At 42.3% G+C, this 18,573-nt stretch overlaps 14 non-coding genes across 14 annotated transcripts; all 14 read right to left on the minus strand.

The window, feature by feature from the left end:
- Positions 1-1,100: 1,100 nt before the first annotated feature.
- TRNAL-UAG (transfer RNA leucine (anticodon UAG)) lies at positions 1,101-1,183 on the minus strand. The gene has a single exon. It is a non-coding gene; the product is annotated as a tRNA-Leu (tRNA).
- A 1,182-nt stretch (positions 1,184-2,365) lies between these two features.
- TRNAL-UAG (transfer RNA leucine (anticodon UAG)) lies at positions 2,366-2,448 on the minus strand. Its single transcript has one exon. It is a non-coding gene; the product is annotated as a tRNA-Leu (tRNA).
- A 1,182-nt stretch (positions 2,449-3,630) lies between these two features.
- TRNAL-UAG (transfer RNA leucine (anticodon UAG)) lies at positions 3,631-3,713 on the minus strand. The gene has a single exon. It is a non-coding gene; the product is annotated as a tRNA-Leu (tRNA).
- A 1,182-nt stretch (positions 3,714-4,895) lies between these two features.
- Positions 4,896-4,978, minus strand: TRNAL-UAG (transfer RNA leucine (anticodon UAG)). The gene has a single exon. It is a non-coding gene; the product is annotated as a tRNA-Leu (tRNA).
- Positions 4,979-6,160: 1,182 nt separating this feature from the next.
- TRNAL-UAG (transfer RNA leucine (anticodon UAG)) lies at positions 6,161-6,243 on the minus strand. Its single transcript has one exon. It is a non-coding gene; the product is annotated as a tRNA-Leu (tRNA).
- A 1,182-nt stretch (positions 6,244-7,425) lies between these two features.
- On the minus strand, positions 7,426-7,508 carry TRNAL-UAG (transfer RNA leucine (anticodon UAG)). The gene has a single exon. It is a non-coding gene; the product is annotated as a tRNA-Leu (tRNA).
- A 1,182-nt stretch (positions 7,509-8,690) lies between these two features.
- Positions 8,691-8,773, minus strand: TRNAL-UAG (transfer RNA leucine (anticodon UAG)). The gene has a single exon. It is a non-coding gene; the product is annotated as a tRNA-Leu (tRNA).
- A 1,182-nt stretch (positions 8,774-9,955) lies between these two features.
- TRNAL-UAG (transfer RNA leucine (anticodon UAG)) lies at positions 9,956-10,038 on the minus strand. Its single transcript has one exon. It is a non-coding gene; the product is annotated as a tRNA-Leu (tRNA).
- Positions 10,039-11,220: 1,182 nt separating this feature from the next.
- Positions 11,221-11,303, minus strand: TRNAL-UAG (transfer RNA leucine (anticodon UAG)). Its single transcript has one exon. It is a non-coding gene; the product is annotated as a tRNA-Leu (tRNA).
- A 1,182-nt stretch (positions 11,304-12,485) lies between these two features.
- TRNAL-UAG (transfer RNA leucine (anticodon UAG)) lies at positions 12,486-12,568 on the minus strand. The gene has a single exon. It is a non-coding gene; the product is annotated as a tRNA-Leu (tRNA).
- Positions 12,569-13,750: 1,182 nt separating this feature from the next.
- Positions 13,751-13,833, minus strand: TRNAL-UAG (transfer RNA leucine (anticodon UAG)). Its single transcript has one exon. It is a non-coding gene; the product is annotated as a tRNA-Leu (tRNA).
- Positions 13,834-15,013: 1,180 nt separating this feature from the next.
- On the minus strand, positions 15,014-15,096 carry TRNAL-UAG (transfer RNA leucine (anticodon UAG)). The gene has a single exon. It is a non-coding gene; the product is annotated as a tRNA-Leu (tRNA).
- A 1,182-nt stretch (positions 15,097-16,278) lies between these two features.
- On the minus strand, positions 16,279-16,361 carry TRNAL-UAG (transfer RNA leucine (anticodon UAG)). The gene has a single exon. It is a non-coding gene; the product is annotated as a tRNA-Leu (tRNA).
- A 1,182-nt stretch (positions 16,362-17,543) lies between these two features.
- On the minus strand, positions 17,544-17,626 carry TRNAL-UAG (transfer RNA leucine (anticodon UAG)). Its single transcript has one exon. It is a non-coding gene; the product is annotated as a tRNA-Leu (tRNA).
- Between the last annotated feature and the right edge of the window lie 947 nt (positions 17,627-18,573).

The following is an 18,573-nucleotide window of genomic DNA, read 5'->3' on the forward strand; positions in this document are numbered from 1 at the left end:
GATTAGAACTGTTTCTTGTCCATTTCCGTCTTGTATTTATTGGTTTATGATTACAGTGTTGCAAAAAGAAGTCCTTGAAGACCCTTTTACTTGCTTGATCTTGAAAATATAGAGAAATCCCCCTGGGAGGTACCCAGGAGTAAGGCAGTGGTGTAGGATTCTCTATAACATTCACTCAAGTAAGCAGAGGGATATGAATTGTTTTACATTGTTCACTTATATTTAGGGTCCTGTTAGAGATATGGGGATCATGAGAATTTAGAGTTGGTAGAGAATATGATCAAGGTTAAAAAAGTTGGCAGAAAGGAGTGTTGTGAAAGTCGTGGTACTAAAAAAGGTATCTACTGCACCTGACTGTTGGGTGTGGAGCACTTCTCTTTATCAGAATTTAGATTAAGCCGCGTAACTGGTGTGTTCTGCAGGTGTTCGTCAGGGATGGGGTTTCTCTGACAGTTTTACAAGTGCTAGAATTAATTTGGCTCCAAACTCCCACTAATACAAAGCCACATGTATATAAGTGGCTCGGGCTGGTCTCTTGGAGCTATGGAGTGCACAGTAGTGGAGTTAGGCCATGTTCTGTAGCCAGGCCCAGGATGTGGCCCCGTGTCTCAAATATTGCCACAACTTACACGGTTGCAGTGGGTAAATGCTATTAGCAAAAGGACTCCTCTCATCGCCGTACTCAGCTGCATAGAAATTGGGCAACAGAATAGCTGCACTATCACTCAATAGTACTGAATGCAGAATTGTCCCAGGTCTGGTGTTGAGTCTGTAGAAGTCTTTACAGGGAGTTGGCGAGGATTTTACCAGGATAGCGGAGGAGCTCAAGGAAAATGCGTCATTACTTTATGAGTCTTAGACCTGACATTATATCATGCTAAGAAAATATGAGTGTTCAAAAGTGGGATTTAAATCCACAAATTCAAGAGAGACCGGTCGGTCATCCTAACCTACACAAAAGTGCAATTTTTAAAGATTGGATGCCGAAACAGTTATCTGAAGAGTCTAATGTTTTGGGGCGTATACCGACATCATTTTTTTACTGATATTTCACCAACACTGACGGAATGACTGCGAAGAATGTTTAAGAAAAGATGAGCTGTCAGAAGTGGGATTTGAACCCACGCCTCCAGGGGAGACTGCGACCTAAACGCAGCACCTTAGACCACTCAGCCATAATGACTTACAGAAAATCTCTGCCTCTCCAGTTTGGTAGCAAAAACAAACATGTTAAGAGTCGATTTTTTGGGGATGATGAATTGAAAGATTAGAACTGTTTCTTGTCCATTTCCGTCTTGTATTTATTGGTTTATGATTACAGTGTTGCAAAAAGAAGTCCTTGAAGACCCTTTTACTTGCTTGATCTTGAAAATATAGAGAAATCCCCCTGGGAGGTACCCAGGAGTAAGGCAGTGGTGTAGGATTCTCTATAACATTCACTCAAGTAAGCAGAGGGATATGAATTGTTTTACATTGTTCACTTATATTTAGGGTCCTGTTAGAGATATGGGGATCATGAGAATTTAGAGTTGGTAGAGAATATGATCAAGGTTAAAAAAGTTGGCAGAAAGGAGTGTTGTGAAAGTCGTGGTACTAAAAAAGGTATCTACTGCACCTGACTGTTGGGTGTGGAGCACTTCTCTTTATCAGAATTTAGATTAAGCCGCGTAACTGGTGTGTTCTGCAGGTGTTCGTCAGGGATGGGGTTTCTCTGACAGTTTTACAAGTGCTAGAATTAATTTGGCTCCAAACTCCCACTAATACAAAGCCACATGTATATAAGTGGCTCGGGCTGGTCTCTTGGAGCTATGGAGTGCACAGTAGTGGAGTTAGGCCATGTTCTGTAGCCAGGCCCAGGATGTGGCCCCGTGTCTCAAATATTGCCACAACTTACACGGTTGCAGTGGGTAAATGCTATTAGCAAAAGGACTCCTCTCATCGCCGTACTCAGCTGCATAGAAATTGGGCAACAGAATAGCTGCACTACCACTCAATAGTACTGAATGCAGAATTGTCCCAGGTCTGGTGTTGAGTCTGTAGAAGTCTTTACAGGGAGTTGGCGAGGATTTTACCAGGATAGCGGAGGAGCTCAAGGAAAATGCGTCATTACTTTATGAGTCTTAGACCTGACATTATATCATGCTAAGAAAATTTGAGTGTTCAAAAGTGGGATTTAAATCCACAAATTCAAGAGAGACCGGTCGGTCATCCTAACCTACACAAAAGTGCAATTTTTAAAGATTGGATGCAGAAACAGTTATCTGAAGAGTCTAATGTTTTGGGGCGTATACCGACATCATTTTTTTACTGATATTTCACCAACACTGACGGAATGACTGCGAAGAATGTTTAAGAAAAGATGAGCTGTCAGAAGTGGGATTTGAACCCACGCCTCCAGGGGAGACTGCGACCTAAACGCAGCGCCTTAGACCACTCGGCCATCCTGACTTACAAAAAATTTCTGCCTCTCCAGTTTGGTAGCAAAAACAAACATGTTAAGAGTCGATTTTTTGGGGATGTTGAATTGAAAGATTAGAACTGTTTCTTGTCCATTTCCGTCTTGTATTTATTGGTTTATGATTACAGTGTTGCAAAAAGAAGTCCTTGAAGACCCTTTTACTTGCTTGATCTTGAAAATATAGAGAAATCCCCCTGGGAGGTACCCAGGAGTAAGGCAGTGGTGTAGGATTCTCTATAACATTCACTCAAGTAAGCAGAGGGATATGAATTGTTTTACATTGTTCACTTATATTTAGGGTCCTGTTAGAGATATGGGGATCATGAGAATTTAGAGTTGGTAGAGAATATGATCAAGGTTAAAAAAGTTGGCAGAAAGGAGTGTTGTGAAAGTCGTGGTACTAAAAAAGGTATCTACTGCACCTGACTGTTGGGTGTGGAGCACTTCTCTTTATCAGAATTTAGATTAAGCCGCGTAACTGGTGTGTTCTGCAGGTGTTCGTCAGGGATGGGGTTTCTCTGACAGTTTTACAAGTGCTAGAATTAATTTGGCTCCAAACTCCCACTAATACAAAGCCACATGTATATAAGTGGCTCGGGCTGGTCTCTTGGAGCTATGGAGTGCACAGTAGTGGAGCTAGGCCATGTTCTGTAGCCAGGCCCAGGATGTGGCCCCGTGTCTCAAATATTGCCACAACTTACACGGTTGCAGTGGGTAAATGCTATTAGCAAAAGGACTCCTCTCATCGCCGTACTCAGCTGCATAGAAATTGGGCAACAGAATAGCTGCACTATCACTCAATAGTACTGAATGCAGAATTGTCCCAGGTCTGGTGTTGAGTCTGTAGAAGTCTTTACAGGGAGTTGGCGAGGATTTTACCAGGATAGCGGAGGAGCTCAAGGAAAATGCGTCATTACTTTATGAGTCTTAGACCTGACATTATATCATGCTAAGAAAATATGAGTGTTCAAAAGTGGGATTTAAATCCACAAATTCAAGAGAGACCGGTCGGTCATCCTAACCTACACAAAAGTGCAATTTTTAAAAATTGGATGCCGAAACAGTTATCTGAAGAGTCTAATGTTTTGGGGCGTATACCGACATCATTTTTTTACTGATATTTCACCAACACTGACGGAATGACTGCGAAGAATGTTTAAGAAAAGATGAGCTGTCAGAAGTGGGATTTGAACCCACGCCTCCAGGGGAGACTGCGACCTAAACGCAGCACCTTAGACCACTCGGCCAGCCTGACTTACAGAAAATCTCTGCCTCTCCAGATTGGTAGCAAAAACAAACATGTTAAGAGTCGATTTTTTGGGGATGATGAATTGAAAGATTAGAACTGTTTCTTGTCCATTTCCGTCTTGTATTTATTGGTTTATGATTACAGTGTTGCAAAAAGAAGTCCTTGAAGACCCTTTTACTTGCTTGATCTTGAAAATATAGAGAAATCCCCCTGGGAGGTACCCAGGAGTAAGGCAGTGGTGTAGGATTCTCTATAACATTCACTCAAGTAAGCAGAGGGATATGAATTGTTTTACATTGTTCACTTATATTTAGGGTCCTGTTAGAGATATGGGGATCATGAGAATTTAGAGTTGGTAGAGAATATGATCAAGGTTAAAAAAGTTGGCAGAAAGGAGTGTTGTGAAAGTCGTGGTACTAAAAAAGGTATCTACTGCACCTGACTGTTGGGTGTGGAGCACTTCTCTTTATCAGAATTTAGATTAAGCCGCGTAACTGGTGTGTTCTGCAGGTGTTCGTCAGGGATGGGGTTTCTCTGACAGTTTTACAAGTGCTAGAATTAATTTGGCTCCAAACTCCCACTAATACAAAGCCACATGTATATAAGTGGCTCGGGCTGGTCTCTTGGTGCTATGGAGTGCACAGTAGTGGAGCTAGGCGATGTTCTGTAGCCAGGCCCAGGATGTGGCCCCGTGTCTCAAATATTGACACAACTTACACGGTTGCAGTGGGTAAATGCTATTAGCAAAAGGACTCCTCTCATCGCCGTACTCAGCTGCATAGAAATTGGGCAACAGAATAGCTGCACTATCACTCAATAGTACTGAATGCAGAATTGTCCCAGGTCTGGTGTTGAGTCTGTAGAAGTCTTTACAGGGAGTTGGCGAGGATTTTACCAGGATAGCGGAGGAGCTCAAGGAAAATGCGTCATTACTTTATGAGTCTTAGACCTGACATTATATCATGCTAAGAAAATATGAGTGTTCAAAAGTGGGATTTAAATCCACAAATTCAAGAGAGACCGGTCGGTCATCCTAACCTACACAAAAGTGCAATTTTTAAAGATTGGATGCCGAAACAGTTATCTGAAGAGTCTAATGTTTTGGGGCGTATACCGACATCATTTTTTTACTGATATTTCACCAACACTGACGGAATGACTGCGAAGAATGTTTAAGAAAAGATGAGCTGTCAGAAGTGGGATTTGAACCCACGCCTCCAGGGGAGACTGCGACCTAAACGCAGCGCCTTAGACCACTCGGCCATCCTGACTTACAGAAAATCTCTGCCTCTCCAGTTTGGTAGCAAAAACAAACATGTTAAGAGTCGATTTTTTGGGGATGATGAATTGAAAGATTAGAACTGTTTCTTGTCCATTTCCGTCTTGTATTTATTGGTTTATGATTACAGTGTTGCAAAAAGAAGTCCTTGAAGACCCTTTTACTTGCTTGATCTTGAAAATATAGAGAAATCCCCCTGGGAGGTACCCAGGAGTAAGGCAGTGGTGTAGGATTCTCTATAACATTCACGCAAGTAAGCAGAGGGATATGAATTGTTTTACATTGTTCACTTATATTTAGGGTCCTGTTAGAGATATGGGGATCATGAGAATTTAGAGTTGGTAGAGAATATGATCAAGGTTAAAAAAGTTGGCAGAAAGGAGTGTTGTGAAAGTCGTGGTACTAAAAAAGGTATCTACTGCACCTGACTGTTGGGTGTGGAGCACTTCTCTTTATCAGAATTTAGATTAAGCCGCGTAACTGGTGTGTTCTGCAGGTGTTCGTCAGGGATGGGGTTTCTCTGACAGTTTTACAAGTGCTAGAATTAATTTGCCTCCAAACTCCCACTAATACAAAGCCACATGTATATAAGTGGCTCGGGCTGGTCTCTTGGAGCTATGGAGTGCACAGTAGTGGAGTTAGGCCATGTTCTGTAGCCAGGCCCAGGATGTGGCCCCGTGTCTCAAATATTGCCACCACTTACACGGTTGCAGTGGGTAAATGCTATTAGCAAAAGGACTCCTCTCATCGCCGTACTCAGCTGCATAGAAATTGGGCAACAGAATAGCTGCACTATCACTCAATAGTACTGAATGCAGAATTGTCCCAGGTCTGGTTTTGAGTCTGTAGAAGTCTTTACAGGGAGTTGGCGAGGATTTTACCAGGATAGCGGAGGAGCTCAAGGAAAATGCGTCATTACTTTATGAGTCTTAGACCTGACATTATATCATGCTAAGAAAATATGAGTGTTCAAAAGTGGGATTTAAATCCACGAATTCAAGAGAGACCGGTCGGTCATCTTAACCTACACAAAAGTGCAATTTTTAAAGATTGGATGCTGAAACAGTTATCTGAAGAGTCTAATGTTTTGGGGCGTATACCGACATCATTTTTTTACTGATATTTCACCAACACTGACGGAATGACTGCGAAGAATGTTTAAGAAAAGATGAGCTGTCAGAAGTGGGATTTGAACCCACGCCTCCAGGGGAGACTGCGACCTAAACGCAGCGCCTTAGACCACTCGGCCATCCTGACTTACAGAAAATCTCTGCCTCTCCAGTTTGGTAGCAAAAACAAACATGTTAAGAGTCGATTTTTTGGGGATGATGAATTGAAAGATTAGAACTGTTTCTTGTCCATTTCCGTCTTGTATTTATTGGTTTATGATTACAGTGTTGCAAAAAGAAGTCCTTGAAGACCCTTTTACTTGCTTGATCTTGAAAATATAGAGAAATCCCCCTGGGAGGTACCCAGGAGTAAGGCAGTGGTGTAGGATTCTCTATAACATTCACTCAAGTAAGCAGAGGGATATGAATTGTTTTACATTGTTCACTTAAATTTAGGGTCCTGTTAGAGATATGGGGATCATGAGAATTTAGAGTTGGTAGAGAATATGATCAAGGTTAAAAAAGTTGGCAGAAAGGAGTGTTGTGAAAGTCGTGGTACTAAAAAAGGTATCTACTGCACCTGACTGTTGGGTGTGGAGCACTTCTCTTTATCAGAATTTAGATTAAGCCGCGTAACTGGTGTGTTCTGCAGGTGTTCGTCAGGGATGGGGTTTCTCTGACAGTTTTACAAGTGCTAGAATTAATTTGGCTCCAAACTCCCACTAATACAAAGCCACATGTATATAAGTGGCTCGGGCTGGTCTCTTGGAGCTATGGAGTGCACAGTAGTGGAGTTAGGCCATGTTCTGTAGCCAGGCCCAGGATGTGGCCCCGTGTCTCAAATATTGCCACAACTTACACGGTTGCAGTGGGTAAATGCTATTAGCAAAAGGACTCCTCTCATCGCCGTACTCAGCTGCATAGAAATTGGGCAACAGAATAGCTGCACTATCACTCAATAGTACTGAATGCAGAATTGTCCCAGGTCTGGTGTTGAGTCTGTAGAAGTCTTTACAGGGAGTTGGCGAGGATTTTACCAGGATAGCGGAGGAGCTCAAGGAAAATGCGTCATTACTTTATGAGTCTTAGACCTGACATTATATCATGCTAAGAAAATATGAGTGTTCAAAAGTGGGATTTAAATCCACGAATTCAAGAGAGACCGGTCGGTCATCCTAACCTACACAAAAGTGCAATTTTTAAAGATTGGATGCTGAAACAGTTATCTGAAGAGTCTAATGTTTTGGGGCGTATACCAACATCATTTTTTTACTGATATTTCACCAACACTGACGGAATGACTGCGAAGAATGTTTAAGAAAAGATGAGCTGTCAGAAGTGGGATTTGAACCCACGCCTCCAGGGGAGACTGCGACCTAAACGCAGCGCCTTAGACCACTCGGCCATCCTGACTTACAGAAAATCTCTGCCTCTCCAGTTTGGTAGCAAAAACAAACATGTTAAGAGTCGATTTTTTGGGGATGATGAATTGAAAGATTAGAACTGTTTCTTGTCCATTTCCGTCTTGTATTTATTGGTTTATGATTACAGTGTTGCAAAAAGAAGTCCTTGAAGACCCTTTTACTTGCTTGATCTTGAAAATATAGAGAAATCCCCCTGGGAGGTACCCAGGAGTAAGGCAGTGGTGTAGGATTCTCTATAACATTCACTCAAGTAAGCAGAGGGATATGAATTGTTTTACATTGTTCACTTAAATTTAGGGTCCTGTTAGAGATATGGGGATCATGAGAATTTAGAGTTGGTAGAGAATATGATCAAGGTTAAAAAAGTTGGCAGAAAGGAGTGTTGTGAAAGTCGTGGTACTAAAAAAGGTATCTACTGCACCTGACTGTTGGGTGTGGAGCACTTCTCTTTATCAGAATTTAGATTAAGCCGCGTAACTGGTGTGTTCTGCAGGTGTTCGTCAGGGATGGGGTTTCTCTGACAGTTTTACAAGTGCTAGAATTAATTTGGCTCCAAACTCCCACTAATACAAAGCCACATGTATATAAGTGGCTCGGGCTGGTCTCTTGGAGCTATGGAGTGCACAGTAGTGGAGTTAGGCCATGTTCTGTAGCCAGGCCCAGGATGTGGCCCCGTGTCTCAAATATTGCCACAACTTACACGGTTGCAGTGGGTAAATGCTATTAGCAAAAGGACTCCTCTCATCGCCGTACTCAGCTGCATAGAAATTGGGCAACAGAATAGCTGCACTATCACTCAATAGTACTGAATGCAGAATTGTCCCAGGTCTGGTGTTGAGTCTGTAGAAGTCTTTACAGGGAGTTGGCGAGGATTTTACCAGGATAGCGGAGGAGCTCAAGGAAAATGCGTCATTACTTTATGAGTCTTAGACCTGACATTATATCATGCTAAGAAAATATGAGTGTTCAAAAGTGGGATTTAAATCCACGAATTCAAGAGAGACCGGTCGGTCATCCTAACCTACACAAAAGTGCAATTTTTAAAGATTGGATGCTGAAACAGTTATCTGAAGAGTCTAATGTTTTGGGGCGTATACCGACATCATTTTTTTACTGATATTTCACCAACACTGACGGAATGACTGCGAAGAATGTTTAAGAAAAGATGAGCTGTCAGAAGTGGGATTTGAACCCACGCCTCCTGGGGAGACTGCAACCTAAACGCAGCGCCTTAGACCACTCGGCCAGCCTGACTTACAGAAAATCTCTGCCTCTCCAGATTGGTAGCAAAAACAAACATGTCAAGAGTCGATTTTTTGGGGATGATGAATTGAAAGATTAGAACTGTTTCTTGTCCATTTCCGTCTTGTATTTATTGGTTTATGATTACAGTGTTGCAAAAAGAAGTCCTTGAAGACCCTTTTACTTGCTTGATCTTGAAAATATAGAGAAATCCCCCTGGGAGGTACCCAGGAGTAAGGCAGTGGTGTAGGATTCTCTATAACATTCACTCAAGTAAGCAGAGGGATATGAATTGTTTTACATTGTTCACTTATATTTAGGGTCCTGTTAGAGATATGGGGATCATGAGAATTTAGAGTTGGTAGAGAATATGATCAAGGTTAAAAAAGTTGGCAGAAAGGAGTGTTGTGAAAGTCGTGGTACTAAAAAAGGTATCTACTGCACCTGACTGTTGGGTGTGGAGCACTTCTCTTTATCAGAATTTAGATTAAGCCGCGTAACTGGTGTGTTCTGCAGGTGTTCGTCAGGGATGGGGTTTCTCTGACAGTTTTACAAGTGCTAGAATTAATTTGGCTCCAAACTCCCACTAATACAAAGCCACATGTATATAAGTGGCTCGGGCTGGTCTCTTGGAGCTATGGAGTGCACAGTAGTGGAGCTAGGCCATGTTCTGTAGCCAGGCCCAGGATGTGGCCCCGTGTCTCAAATATTGCCACAACTTACACGGTTGCAGTGGGTAAATGCTATTAGCAAAAGGACTCCTCTCATCGCCGTACTCAGCTGCATAGAAATTGGGCAACAGAATAGCTGCACTATCACTCAATAGTACTGAATGCAGAATTGTCCCAGGTCTGGTGTTGAGTCTGTAGAAGTCTTTACAGGGAGTTGGCGAGGATTTTACCAGGATAGCGGAGGAGCTCAAGGAAAATGCGTCATTACTTTATGAGTCTTAGACCTGACATTATATCATGCTAAGAAAATATGAGTGTTCAAAAGTGGGATTTAAATCCACAAATTCAAGAGAGACCGGTCGGTCATCCTAACCTACACAAAAGTGCAATTTTTAAAGATTGGATGCCGAAACAGTTATCTGAAGAGTCTAATGTTTTGGGGCGTATACCGACGTCATTTTTTTACTAATATTTCACCAACACTGACGGAATGACTGCGAAGAATGTTTAAGAAAAGATGAGCTGTCAGAAGTGGGATTTGAACCCACGCCTCCTGGGGAGACTGCAACCTAAACGCAGCGCCTTAGACCACTCGGCCATCCTGACTTACAGAAAATCTCTGCCTCTCCAGATTGGTAGCAAAAACAAACATGTCAAGAGTCGATTTTTTGGGGATGATGAATTGAAAGATTAGAACTGTTTCTTGTCCATTTCCGTCTTGTATTTATTGGTTTATGATTACAGTGTTGCAAAAAGAAGTCCTTGAAGACCCTTTTACTTGCTTGATCTTGAAAATATAGAGAAATCCCCCTGGGAGGTACCCAGGAGTAAGGCAGTGGTGTAGGATTCTCTATAACATTCACTCAAGTAAGCAGAGGGATATGAATTGTTTTACATTGTTCACTTATATTTAGGGTCCTGTTAGAGATATGGGGATCATGAGAATTTAGAGTTGGTAGAGAATATGATCAAGGTTAAAAAAGTTGGCAGAAAGGAGTGTTGTGAAAGTCGTGGTACTAAAAAAGGTATCTACTGCACCTGACTGTTGGGTGTGGAGCACTTCTCTTTATCAGAATTTAGATTAAGCCGCGTAACTGGTGTGTTCTGCAGGTGTTTGTCAGGGATGGGGTTTGTCTGACAGTTTTACAAGTGTTAGAATTAATTTGGCTCCAAACTCCCACTAATACAAAGCCACATGTATATAAGTGGCTCGGGCTGGTCTCTTGGAGCTATGGAGTGCACAGTAGTGGAGCTAGGCCATGTTCTGTAGCCAGGCCCAGGATGTGGCCCCGTGTCTCAAATATTGCCACAACTTACACGGTTGCAGTGGGTAAATGCTATTAGCAAAAGGACTCCTCTCATCGCCGTACTCAGCTGCATAGAAATTGGGCAACAGAATAGCTGCACTATCACTCAATAGTACTGAATGCAGAATTGTCCCAGGTCTGGTGTTGAGTCTGTAGAAGTCTTTACAGGGAGTTGGCGAGGATTTTACCAGGATAGCGGAGGAGCTCAAGGAAAATGCGTCATTACTTTATGAGTCTTAGACCTGACATTATATCATGCTAAGAAAATATGAGTGTTCAAAAGTGGGATTTAAATCCACAAATTCAAGAGAGACCGGTCGGTCATCCTAACCTACACAAAAGTGCAATTTTTAAAGATTGGATGCCGAAACAGTTATCTGAAGAGTCTAATGTTTTGGGGCGTATACCGACGTCATTTTTTTACTAATATTTCACCAACCCTGACGGAATGACTGCGAAGAATGTTTAAGAAAAGATGAGCTGTCAGAAGTGGGATTTGAACCCACGCCTCCTGGGGAGACTGCAACCTAAACGCAGCGCCTTAGACCACTCGGCCAGCCTGACTTACAGAAAATCTCTGCCTCTCCAGATTGGTAGCAAAAACAAACATGTCAAGAGTCGATTTTTTGGGGATGATGAATTGAAAGATTAGAACTGTTTCTTGTCCATTTCCGTCTTGTATTTATTGGTTTATGATTACAGTGTTGCAAAAAGAAGTCCTTGAAGACCCTTTTACTTGCTTGATCTTGAAAATATAGAGAAATCCCCCTGGGAGGTACCCAGGAGTAAGGCAGTGGTGTAGGATTCTCTATAACATTCACTCAAGTAAGCAGAGGGATATGAATTGTTTTACATTGTTCACTTATATTTAGGGTCCTGTTAGAGATATGGGGATCATGAGAATTTAGAGTTGGTAGAGAATATGATCAAGGTTAAAAAAGTTGGCAGAAAGGAGTGTTGTGAAAGTCGTGGTACTAAAAAAGGTATCTACTGCACCTGACTGTTGGGTGTGGAGCACTTCTCTTTATCAGAATTTAGATTAAGCCGCGTAACTGGTGTGTTCTGCAGGTGTTCGTCAGGGATGGGGTTTCTCTGACAGTTTTACAAGTGCTAGAATTAATTTGGCTCCAAACTCCCACTAATACAAAGCCACATGTATATAAGTGGCTCGGGCTGGTCTCTTGGTGCTATGGAGTGCACAGTAGTGGAGCTAGGCCATGTTCTGTAGCCAGGCTCAGGATGTGGCCCCGTGTCTCAAATATTGCCACAACTTACACGGTTGCAGTGGGTAAATGCTATTAGCAAAAGGACTCCTCTCATCGCCGTACTCAGCTGCATAGATATTGGGCAACAGAATAGCTGCACTATCACTCAATAGTACTGAATGCAGAATTGTCCCAGGTCTGGTGTTGAGTCTGTAGAAGTCTTTACAGGGAGTTGGCGAGGATTTTACCAGGATAGCGGAGGAGCTCAAGGAAAATGCGTCATTACTTTATGAGTCTTAGACCTGACATTATATCATGCTAAGAAAATATGAGTGTTCAAAAGTGGGATTTAAATCCACAAATTCAAGAGAGACCGGTCGGTCATCCTAACCTACACAAAAGTGCAATTTTTAAAGATTGGATGCCGAAACAGTTATCTGAAGAGTCTAATGTTTTGGGGCGTATACCGACGTCATTTTTTTACTAATATTTCACCAACCCTGACGGAATGACTGCGAAGAATGTTTAAGAAAAGATGAGCTGTCAGAAGTGGGATTTGAACCCACGCCTCCTGGGGAGACTGCAACCTAAACGCAGCGCCTTAGACCACTCGGCCAGCCTGACTTACAGAAAATCTCTGCCTCTCCAGATTGGTAGCAAAAACAAACATGTCAAGAGTCGATTTTTTGGGGATGATGAATTGAAAGATTAGAACTGTTTCTTGTCCATTTCCGTCTTGTATTTATTGGTTTATGATTACAGTGTTGCAAAAAGAAGTCCTTGAAGACCCTTTTACTTGCTTGATCTTGAAAATATAGAGAAATCCCCCTGGGAGGTACCCAGGAGTAAGGCAGTGGTGTAGGATTCTCTATAACATTCACTCAAGTAAGCAGAGGGATATGAATTGTTTTACATTGTTCACTTATATTTAGGGTCCTGTTAGAGATATGGGGATCATGAGAATTTAGAGTTGGTAGAGAATATGATCAAGGTTAAAAAAGTTGGCAGAAAGGAGTGTTGTGAAAGTCGTGGTACTAAAAAAGGTATCTACTGCACCTGACTGTTGGGTGTGGAGCACTTCTCTTTATCAGAATTTAGATTAAGCCGCGTAACTGGTGTGTTCTGCAGGTGTTCGTCAGGGATGGGGTTTCTCTGACAGTTTTACAAGTGCTAGAATTAATTTGGCTCCAAACTCCCACTAATACAAAGCCACATGTATATAAGTGGCTCGGGCTGGTCTCTTGGTGCTATGGAGTGCACAGTAGTGGAGCTAGGCCATGTTCTGTAGCCAGGCTCAGGATGTGGCCCCGTGTCTCAAATATTGCCACAACTTACACGGTTGCAGTGGGTAAATGCTATTAGCAAAAGGACTCCTCTCATCGCCGTACTCAGCTGCATAGATATTGGGCAACAGAATAGCTGCACTATCACTCAATAGTACTGAATGCAGAATTGTCCCAGGTCTGGTGTTGAGTCTGTAGAAGTCTTTACAGGGAGTTGGCGAGGATTTTACCAGGATAGCGGAGGAGCTCAAGGAAAATGCGTCATTACTTTATGAGTCTTAGACCTGACATTATATCATGCTAAGAAAATATGAGTGTTCAAAAGTGGGATTTAAATCCACAAATTCAAGAGAGACCGGTCGGTCATCCTAACCTACACAAAAGTGCAATTTTTAAAGATTGGATGCCGAAACAGATAGCTGAAGAGTCTAATGTTTTGGGGCGTATACCGACATCATTTTTTTACTGATATTTCACCAACACTGACGGAATGACTGCGAAGAATGTTTAAGAAAAGATGAGCTGTCAGAAGTGGGATTTGAACCCACGCCTCCAGGGGAGACTGCGACCTAAACGCAGCACATTAGACCACTCGGCCATCCTGACTTACAGAAAATCTTCCTCTCCAGTTTGGTAGCAAAAACAAACATGTTAAGAGTCGATTTTTTGGGGATGATGAATTGAAAGATTAGAACTGTTTCTTGTCCATTTCCGTCTTGTATTTATTGGGTTATGATTACAGTGTTGCAAAAAGAAGTCCTTGAAGACCCTTTTACTTGCTTGATCTTGAAAATATAGAGAAATCCCCCTGAGAGGTACCCAGGAGTAAGGCAGTGGTGTAGGATTCTCTATAACATTCACGCAAGTAAGCAGAGGGATATGAATTGTTTTACATTGTTCACTTATATTTAGGGTCCTGTTAGAGATATGGGGATCATGAGAATTTAGAGTTGGTAGAGAATATGATCAAGGTTAAAAAAGTTGGCAGAAAGGAGTGTTGTGAAAGTCGTGGTACTAAAAAAGGTATCTACTGCACCTGACTGTTGGGTGTGGAGCACTTCTCTTTATCAGAATTTAGATTAAGCCGCGTAACTGGTGTGTTCTGCAGGTGTTCGTCAGGGATGGGGTTTCTCTGACAGTTTTACAAGTGCTAGAATTAATTTGGCTCCAAACTCCCACTAATACAAAGCCACATGTATATAAGTGGCTCGGGCTGGTCTCTTGGTGCTATGGAGTGCACAGTAGTGGAGCTAGGCGATGTTCTGTAGCCAGGCCCAGGATGTGGCCCCGTGTCTCAAATATTGCCACAACTTACACGGTTGCAGTGGGTAAATGCTATTAGCAAAAGGACTCCTCTCATCGCCGTACTCAGCTGCATAGAAATTGGGCAACAGAATAGCTGCACTATCACTCAATAGTACTGAATGCAGAATTGTCCCAGGTCTGGTGTTGAGTCTGTAGAAGTCTTTACAGGGAGTTGGCGAGGATTTTACCAGGATAGCGGAGGAGCTCAAGGAAAATGCGTCATTACTTTATGAGTCTTAGACCTGACATTATATCATGCTAAGAAAATATGAGTGTTCAAAAGTGGGATTTAAATCCACAAATTCAAGAGAGCCCGGTCGGTCATCCTAACCTACACAAAAGTGCAATTTTTAAAGATTGGATGCCGAAACAGTTATCTGAAGAGTCTAATGTTTTGGGGCGTATACCGACATCATTTTTTTACTGATATTTCACCAACACTGACGGAATGATTGCGAAGAATGTTTAAGAAAAGATGAGCTGTCAGAAGTGGGATTTGAACCCACGCCTCCAGGGGAGACTGCGACCTAAACGCAGCGCCTTAGACCACTCGGCCATCCTGACTTACAGAAAATCTCTGCCTCTCCAGTTTGGTAGCAAAAACAAACATGTTAAGAGTCGATTTTTTGGGGATGATGAATTGAAAGATTAGAACTGTTTCTTGTCCATTTCCGTCTTGTATTTATTGGTTTATGATTACAGTGTTGCAAAAAGAAGTCCTTGAAGACCCTTTTACTTGCTTGATCTTGAAAATATAGAGAAATCCCCCTGGGAGGTACCCAGGAGTAAGGCAGTGGTGTAGGATTCTCTATAACATTCACGCAAGTAAGCAGAGGGATATGAATTGTTTTACATTGTTCACTTATATTTAGGGTCCTGTTAGAGATATGGGGATCATGAGAATTTAGAGTTGGTAGAGAATATGATCAAGGTTAAAAAAGTTGGCAGAAAGGAGTGTTGTGAAAGTCGTGGTACTAAAAAAGGTATCTACTGCACCTGACTGTTGGGTGTGGAGCACTTCGCTTTATCAGAATTTAGATTAAGCCGCGTAACTGGTGTGTTCTGCAGGTGTTCGTCAGGGATGGGGTTTCTCTGACAGTTTTACAAGTGCTAGAATTAATTTGGCTCCAAACTCCCACTAATACAAAGCCACATGTATATAAGTGGCTCGGGCTGGTCTCTTGGAGCTATGGAGTGCACAGTAGTGGAGTTAGGCCATGTTCTGTAGCCAGGCCCAGGATGTGGCCCCGTGTCTCAAATATTGCCACCACTTACACGGTTGCAGTGGGTAAATGCTATTAGCAAAAGGACTCCTCTCATCGCCGTACTCAGCTGCATAGAAATTGGGCAACAGAATAGCTGCACTATCACTCAATAGTACTGAATGCAGAATTGTCCCAGGTCTGGTGTTGAGTCTGTAGAAGTCTTTACAGGGAGTTGGCGAGGATTTTACCAGGATAGCGGAGGAGCTCAAGGAAAATGCGTCATTACTTTATGAGTCTTAGACCTGACATTATATCATGCTAAGAAAATATGAGTGTTCAAAAGTGGGATTTAAATCCACGAATTCAAGAGAGACCGGTCGGTCATCTTAACCTACACAAAAGTGCAATTTTTAAAGATTGGATGCTGAAACAGTTATCTGAAGAGTCTAATGTTTTGGGGCGTATACCGACATCATTTTTTTACTGATATTTCACCAACACTGACGGAATGACTGCGAAGAATGTTTAAGAAAAGTTGAGCTGTCAGAAGTGGGATTTGAACCCACGCCTCCAGGGGAGACTGTGACCTAAACGCAGCGCCTTAGACCACTCGGCCATCCTGACTTACAGAAAATCTCTGCCTCTCCAGTTTGGTAGCAAAAACAAACATGTTAAGAGTCGATTTTTTGGGGATGATGAATTGAAAGATTAGAACTGTTTCTTGTCCATTTCCGTCTTGTATTTATTGGTTTATGATTACAGTGTTGCAAAAAGAAGTCCTTGAAGACCCTTTTACTTGCTTGATCTTGAAAATATAGAGAAATCCCCCTGGGAGGTACCCAGGAGTAAGGCAGTGGTGTAGGATTCTCTATAACATTCACTCAAGTAAGCAGAGGGATATGAAATATTTTACATTGTTCACTTAAATTTAGGGTCCTGTTAGAGATATGGGGATCATGAGAATTTAGAGTTGGTAGAGAATATGATCAAGGTTAAAAAAGTTGGCAGAAAGGAGTGTTGTGAAAGTCGTGGTACTAAAAAAGGTATCTACTGCACCTGACTGTTGGGTGTGGAGCACTTCTCTTTATCAGAATTTAGATTAAGCCGCGTAACTGGTGTGTTCTGCAGGTGTTCGTCAGGGATGGGGTTTCTCTGACAGTTTTACAAGTGCTAGAATTAATTTGGCTCCAAACTCCCACTAATACAAAGCCACATGTATATAAGTGGCTCGGGCTGGTCTCTTGGAGCTATGGAGTGCACAGTAGTGGAGTTAGGCCATGTTCTGTAGCCAGGCCCAGGATGTGGCCCCGTGTCTCAAATATTGCCACAACTTACACGGTTGCAGTGGGTAAATGCTATTAGCAAAAGGACTCCTCTCATCGCCGTACTCAGCTGCATAGAAATTGGGCAACAGAATAGCTGCACTATCACTCAATAGTACTGAATGCAGAATTGTCCCAGGTCTGGTGTTGAGTCTGTAGAAGTCTTTACAGGGAGTTGGCGAGGATTTTACCAGGATAGCGGAGGAGCTCAAGGAAAATGCGTCATTACTTTATGAGTCTTAGACCTGACATTATATCATGCTAAGAAAATATGAGTGTTCAAAAGTGGGATTTAAATCCACGAATTCAAGAGAGACCGGTCGGTCATCCTAACCTACACAAAAGTGCAATTTTTAAAGATTGGATGCTGAAACAGTTATCTGAAGAGTCTAATGTTTTGGGGCGTATACCAACATCATTTTTTTACTGATATTTCACCAACACTGACGGAATGACTGCGAAGAATGTTTAAGAAAAGATGAGCTGTCAGAAGTGAGATTTGAACCCACGCCTCCAGGGGAGACTGCGACCTAAACGCAGCGCCTTAGACCACTCGGCCATCCTGACTTACAGAAAATCCCTGCCTCTCCAGTTTGGTAGCAAAAACAAACATGTTAAGAGTCGATTTTTTGGGGATGATGAATTGAAAGATTAGAACTGTTTCTTGTCCATTTCCGTCTTGTATTTATTGGTTTATGATTACAGTGTTGCAAAAAGAAGTCCTTGAAGACCCTTTTACTTGCTTGATCTTGAAAATATAGAGAAATCCCCCTGGGAGGTACCCAGGAGTAAGGCAGTGGTGTAGGATTCTCTATAACATTCACTCAAGTAAGCAGAGGGATATGAATTGTTTTACATTGTTCACTTATATTTAGGGTCCTGTTAGAGATATGGGGATCATGAGAATTTAGAGTTGGTAGAGAATATGATCAAGGTTAAAAAAGTTGGCAGAAAGGAGCGTTGTGAAAGTCGTGGTACTAAAAAAGGTATCTACTGCACCTGACTGTTGGGTGTGGAGCACTTCTCTTTATCAGAATTTAGATTAAGCCGCGTAACTGGTGTGTTCTGCAGGTGTTCGTCAGGGATGGGGTTTCTCTGACAATTTTACAAGTGCTAGAATTAATTTGGCTCCAAACTCCCACTAATACAAAGCCACATGTATATAAGTGGCTCGGGCTGGTCTCTTGGAGCTATGGAGTGCACAGTAGTGGAGCTAGGCCATGTTCTGTAGCCAGGCCCAGGATGTGGCCCTGTGTCTCAAATATTGCCACAACTTACACGGTTACAGAGGGTAAATGCTATTAGCAAAAGGACTCCTCTCATCGCCGTACTCAGCTGCATAGAAATTGGGCAACAGAATAGCTGCACTATCACTCAATAGTACTGAATGCAGAATTGTCCCAGGTCTGGTGTTGAGTCTGTAGAAGTCTTTACAGGGAGTTGGCGAGGATTTTACCAGGATAGCGGAGGAGCTCAAGGAAAATGTGTCATTACTTTATGAGTCTTAGACCTGA

Source organism: Rhinoderma darwinii, chromosome 1 (genome assembly GCF_050947455.1).
Source record: "Rhinoderma darwinii isolate aRhiDar2 chromosome 1, aRhiDar2.hap1, whole genome shotgun sequence".
NCBI lineage: Eukaryota > Metazoa > Chordata > Amphibia > Anura > Rhinodermatidae > Rhinoderma > Rhinoderma darwinii.